This window comes from Carassius auratus, unplaced genomic scaffold (assembly GCF_003368295.1).
Source record: "Carassius auratus strain Wakin unplaced genomic scaffold, ASM336829v1 scaf_tig00007416, whole genome shotgun sequence".
NCBI lineage: Eukaryota > Metazoa > Chordata > Actinopteri > Cypriniformes > Cyprinidae > Carassius > Carassius auratus.
Window position 1 is genome coordinate 1 of NW_020523845.1, and position 7,028 is coordinate 7,028.

The window sequence follows — 7,028 nt, forward strand, 5'->3', positions numbered from 1 at the left end:
CCATTACATTCAACAAATAGATTTTTATAAGGATACAAAAGGGATGAGAATCGATACTTGCTGATTTAAGAAAGACCAGACAAAGACTGCTCAGTCTGGTTAGTAATAGTAGTCAAACTTTAAAGATCTGCAATGCCACCAAGACTCAAGTGGGTCTCTTAGGTTTGCACACATATTAATATATTTCTTAATACACCATTTTTAATGAGCTTTTTGTGAATTTATTTTACTGCTGTAGAATGCATCACAGCAAACATTACAATGCTCAGACAGTCACTGATGATTTGTGTGTACATGAAAAATAAAAACTGAAACTTGGTGAGTTGCTGAAAAAAGCACTGTAGATCAGGGTCAGTTCTAGAACCTTTTTTGGGGCACTTCAGCACCCACGTCTGTCAACTAAGCCCACTAAAACAATAATATGAATGATCAGGCCCAGTGCATTCAGGTAATTAAACCATTCAAAATATTGGATGTGTGTCAACATAACGGATTCACGCATTACGTCTTAAAGCCTCACATGCCTTCTGTTTTCTATTTTAATAATGTTAAACAACAAAAAGGCAGCATCTCTCACTGCTATTAATTAAACATAACTTCTGTAGCTTAAACAGATTTCTTCCTGCATATATTTGCTTCATAATAGTTTTCAAAACACTGAGAAGAACTGTTTATTTAATTTGTTGCATTCATTTGTGCTATTGCTTTTAATTTGTTTATTTGTTCTTATTTTATTATTGAATGTTTACTTGTCTTTAATATTTGAACTTTAAATCATTTAGCCTAGTATTAATAGTTTCTGTGACTGTAAATTGGAATTGTCAAATTTATGTGTCTAAAATGTTGGTATAGGAAGCACACAAATAGGTCAAAACAACAAAAAACTAAAACAATTTATTTATTTAGGTTGGGCCTGTGAATGTTTTGGCAGTGCAAGTAAACATCTGAAAAAATGTATATATAAAGCACCGAAATGAAAATTCTGGATGAACTTGGCCAAAAAATATTTCAATATTGTTGGTAAGTAATATAATTTTGTAAGACTTCTTAAATTTAACTCAATTTAAATCATACTTAATAAAAAATAAAAAAAACCGAGCAAATTTATTAAATATCCATATATTATTTATTCAGTTCTATGCAACAGAATCAGATATCTTTTTTTAATTAATCATCCAAATAATGTATAGTCGTACGAAGCTATTATTATCAGAGCATGCAAGCAGAGCATTGCGTGGAGCAGATCAGTGAACGAGGGGGTCATTTTACCAGAGTTGAGATGTTACAGCACAGTAGCACTATTGCAAACAGGAACACTACATAGAAATTTCCTGTCAGAACACTATTTGAGTAGTATATGAGAGGACTGCGGAGCGATCTCTAGAGGGAGAGTGAAACCTGCTGGGTGGTGTGGCATAGATTTCCTGCTTATTGTTTCAGCTGTTTTACTCTTTTGGCCCAAAAAATGGAAAATGACAAAAGTTTGGTCCTTCCCTAATAAATATATGAGCAATATCACTCGAGTAGCTGTGTGATGTGGCTGAATATTGGCACCGGCTATGATTCAGCCTTAAGTAATCACAGTGCGGGAGCGGGTGGGAGGGTGTGTATTTTTTCAAGGAGCAGGCAATGGAGGACACTTTCTAGAAGCAAGGCACTAGAGGACACCTTCTAGGAGCAGGCACTGGAGAATCAAAAGCCCCCCCGAAGAAACCGAGGACCAAGGAGGGTTGGACAGGACAAGCGGAGACAACAGAGAGAAGCAGAGAGGGCAGTTCAATTTCCACTTCGGATTCCCAGTCTATAAGATCCTCCTCCTCATTTTGGCCCCAGTATCGGACTGGATCAGTATCGGCAGAAACTATCGGACATATCGGAATGGATCAGTTCTGAAAAATGTAATCATTGCATACCTAATAATATTTATAATAAACAACAACAGCAGTCATAAAAGCTGCTAGGCAATTCATTCAAAAGTACAGAAGCTCAGAGCTCTGACAGCTTTAAAGTTACATAAAATATAACATGATAAGATTTTGCCCCTCAACCAAAAGTATATCATCTGAAACAAATAATAGATTTTGAATACTGCCAGTTAGATTTACCCAAAACAAATTATCTCTAAATTTTAACCACTAAAGACATCATAGTCAGTGGCAAATTCCAGAAGATCTGACCGAGGTGAGGCTGCTCTCAGCGGGTTTCTTGTGAGACACTTAATAAAAGTTCAGCTTTGTTAAAAATATTCTCCAGGCTTTTGGCTAAGAGGACCTTGGCAAGGCTTGAATGTTCTTGGTAGTTTGTATGTTAGCAAACAAGTCAATTATCAACTAATAGAGAAGGGAATGCAGTGATGCATTGAAGTTTGACTACATAATGTGTACTTGAAAAAAAAATTAATAAACCTACTTTGACATCTATGCTGGCTGTCCCATTTGCTACTATGAGAGAACTTTAAAGGGATAGTTTACTATAAAATGAAAATTCTGTCAATTTACTAACGCTGAGGAATCTTGAAAAAGTGGTTATGCACTTATTTTGGTGACTATTGATTTCCATTGTATGGAAGAAAAATTAAAGAAAATGCCATACTGGTTTGAAACAACATGAAGGTGAGTAAAATGTTGACAGTTTTCATTTTGGGTGAACTATCCCCCTAAGAAAGATTAGCAATCACTTTAATTATCATGTAAAACCCAATCTCTCATTGACCCATCCCAGTTGCTCCCTTTGTCCATCTTTTTCATCTCCTGTTGACACATCTGAGGTTCTATCTCTGGTCAAGCCACAAGCTGATAGATTTTGACAGCTGTTATCCAGGTCACAGTATCCCTGGAGTCCATGTGTACAAATGTTGAACTCAAATAGCCATTGCAACACAGAACACAGAGAACTAAGCACTATCAGCTTCATTCGTATGAACCATAGATCAGTTTAGGGATTCTTACTAGACTTATGCAGATGGTCAAATATATAAACATGCTCATTGTATGTCCAGATATTTACACAACTGAATCAATTTCAGGTCACATGAGTTAAAACATTAAATACATGACAGAGATCACTGAAGAAATCTGTCAACCTTTCCTGGGGTCAACAACCTGTGGCAGACCTTTGTAAAGACTGTCAGGAAGTAGAATAATAAATAACTTCCTTGTACGACCTATACTTCCTTCTCCTGAAAATTATTCACCTTGCCACTGACCTGCAAACCTGGCAAATGCAAAACACATGGAGGCTCGTAGCTTTGGAAAAAGCATCTTCAACCAACCAACCAACCAAAAAACAAAAACAATAAAACAACGACAACAAAACTAAATAATATAAACCAACCTAAATTAATTTCAGTAACAATCCATTCCTTCAGAAAAGTGTCACTCATTTGAGATAAAACAATTACTGTAGCAAATGACAATCATCCAATCAATTTCCAATGAACAAAATCCTACAAAGTCCAACATTTTCTTCTTGTTTAAGAACACTCTGATATAATCCACAACAATGAAGACCCCAATTTCATTCCAAATATAAAGGGCATTCACAATGCATAATTTGTATCTACAAAGTGTCATGTTCATTTTTTTTTAATGACAATTGACATTTAATGTATGAAATACTTAATTTTTTCTAATTTACAAGTTTATATTGAATATTTAAGAGCCAATAATAAATATTTAATTATTCCTGGTATTTTGAGATTTAGATTATCATCAAGCAGTAAGTCAAGGGGATAGTGATAAAATTTAAGAGCTCTTGAAATACACTTTCTCTAGAAGAGCGCATGTTGAAGTGAGCTGCTCTGCTGATAGTTAAAATTCACTGGACATAATCAGACACAATATCAAATCAATTAATAGTTTACAAGTATCAGCCAGAATTTCAATATCGGTGTGTCTCTAGAGGTTTTAACCAGTGATACTGTAGACTTTAGAAAACCACCATTTATTGACTACTTGCCATACATTTTAATAATTCACTTTGAACAATATCTTCATCTTAAAGGGGGGCTACAATGGCACTTCATGTATTCAGAGTTGTTCACAGTGTTAAAGAGATGGATTCTGTGAGGGAAAGTTTACCATGTTCAGCTTCCCCAAGAACCCGGCGTTACACGAACAGTGGATGCAGTCTGTTTTTCCGGGGGCATTAACAAAGTGAAGCAAGTGCGTTTGTGTGTTCTCATCATTTTAGAGACGAATGTTTTACAAACAAGGCCCAAGTCGACGCTGGATTTGCCCATCATTGGCTATTAAAACATGGAGCGATCCCAGTGATAAAAGACCCATTTATGTGAGTACAACTGCATCAGATTTCTGTCTTTTGCTAGAAATCAGCACATAAGTGAATATATGTTAATGGAAACAACACAAAACATCAGTATTATAGCTCCGCCCACGGCACGCCCCCAGGAGCTCGGCTTTTTCTGGAATCGGAAAGCTGTATTTTTCTTTTATAAATATGATAAAACTAAAGACTTTTTGGAGATATGAAGGATGCAGTACTCTATAGGTACTCAAGATTAACATGAGATTAGGTGAAACTGTATATGTTACAGTACATACCCTTTAAGCATCACAGCCCAAAATCATGAGAGTATTAACTCCTTGATATTCTGTATGCTACTATAATAGAAGCAACTGCTCCAGTCTACTTTTTGTGCAATTATTGAAAATCCCTTCATCCCTCTCAGGGGCATTAAACAATATAAGACTTGTTAAAGAAGGGGGGAAATGAGGTCATGAAGGGAAGCTTAATGGAGGTAATGGCAGAAGTGCTGCAGTAGTACTAGAGAAAGATTACACAGCAGATCCAGTGATGATGCAGAAAATAAATGTGAGGGAGCACAAAAGAGTAACTCTTTCCTTTCTGCAGGACAGGCCGTGCTGCGCTGATGTGGAGATCAGAACATGGTTAGCCCCCAGGACAGAGCACACACTACAGCTCTGAGTCACAGGTTAGAGCAGCAAGCCTGTGAGACCATGTGACAGACCCTATAAAACATGCTCTCTGGCCTCAACGCCGCTTCTGTCTTTTTGGTGAATCTTTCGAAGCAGACAGCTGTAAATGGCTTTCTAGGAGAACACTGGAATGTTAACTTTTACATGAGAAAGTTAACCATCTGGGTTTTTGTACAGTGGAGAGGTGCAGTCTGTTAAGCGCATCAACACACTGGTCCTCGTGTATTCACCTGGAGTTCACAGATATTTTCATTTATCTTTCTCGTGGAAAATAAATAGAGAGATGGATCAGCCCAAATCATATGATTCTCCCGCGTTACTTACCACATCTCATATACACATAACTAAATTCCTCTTCCTCTTTGTAAACCCAGCACAAAGCCCCAGGGAAGCGCAGCCTGAATGTGCAGGTAGAAATCTTAGTGGACAGGAGGAAATAGATGCAATGAGGAAACAGGGATGTTATGCTCTTGGTTTTCAAATTAACTTGAAAGACCAACCTGAGCAATCAAAAACTTTAACTCACTCTGACAAGGAGATCTACTTACTTGACCAGTCAATCTACCATCTCCTGTTATTGTATTTTCGTACAGCATCTCTTGTGGTGACACCTGTCAAAATACTACACTCCTCCACATCACCGCCTATTATAATCAAAACATCTCTGATCTCTTTTATCATAATCCACAGGTGCTGATGTCAGTATTTCATTTCATTCCAACACCACCACAACATGCCTGTAACTTTCAATTTGACCCTGAAGATTGTGTTCGGCAATAGTTAAGAACATAGGAGTAGATTTAGGTCGTTTAGAATATCTGAAATGTCTTCACCCTTTTCCTCAGTCAACATGGGAGTTTCTCACTAGCTGGATTTACACCTCTCTGAAATATTAAGTGAGTTTTTCCACATCAGGAGTGATTATAGGATGATTTTGTTTCCTCTGTGGATCATAAAATATTTTGAGAAATGTCTCAGTGTTTTTTGTACGCACAATGGAAGTCAATAGTAACCAAAACTGTTCATTAGTTGTATATTAGGCAAATTGGATTGCATTTCATTGTGTGCGTTCATGGCTAAACCTACTAGATAGAGATAATACTTAAGATTTAATATAATATACTTAACTAATAGCATAGTTTATTAATGACTCAACAGTTATACAATATACTGGGGTAAAGAAAGTCATATAGACAATATATAGGATATTTAAATGTTTCTGTCCATTTTATGTGAACTCAGCATCCTGGCTTAATTCGCCGATTGGCCTCCTACCATCATGGCCTGCTAACAATCCCCATATCCACTGATTGGCTTCATCACTCTGTCTCCTCTCCACCAGTAAGTGTGTGGTGGGCGTTCTGGTGCACTATGGCTGCCGTCGTATCATCCAGGTGGATGCTGCACACTGGTGGTGGATGAGGAGATACGCCCTGACAATGTAAAGCGCTTTGAGTGCCTAAAAAAGCGCTATATAAATGTAAGGAATTATTATTATCATTATTATATCCTCATCTTGTACAAATCAAAAGAGACCGCATTGTTGCAAAACCTTAATAATTTAACAGAGATCTTGAAGGGTACTTTCCCTTTTAAGAGCATTGGTTATTATTCTAACCAGAGTTTTGCCAAGGAAAAAGCATCCTCACCTCTATTATTATGAGGAAATAATATTAGGGTGAAATTGGGTAAATTGGGACACATTTTGCTATTGAGATGACTGAGAAAACTGGTCATTCTCAATAAACCCCTATTAGCTTAAATATTAGGGCATGGGAGCAAAAGCAACCATCAGTAACCAACAGAGAGAACTGATAGTTACTTCACGTATAATCTACAGGAATGGCATGCTATATGAAAACAGAATTTACTATTAATGTTAAAAATAATTCTGGTTTGTTGTTTTGAGTATTTAACAAAACAAAAATTACAAATTAAGTAATTAAGTATTTAAAAAAACATACAAGAAACAAGTGAACATAACAGGTATTTTAGCAGCCATCCTTCAGCTTTGCACAGTGGTCTCGCGCACGCATTTTTAATGCTATTGATCACAAGTAGGTTCCGCCC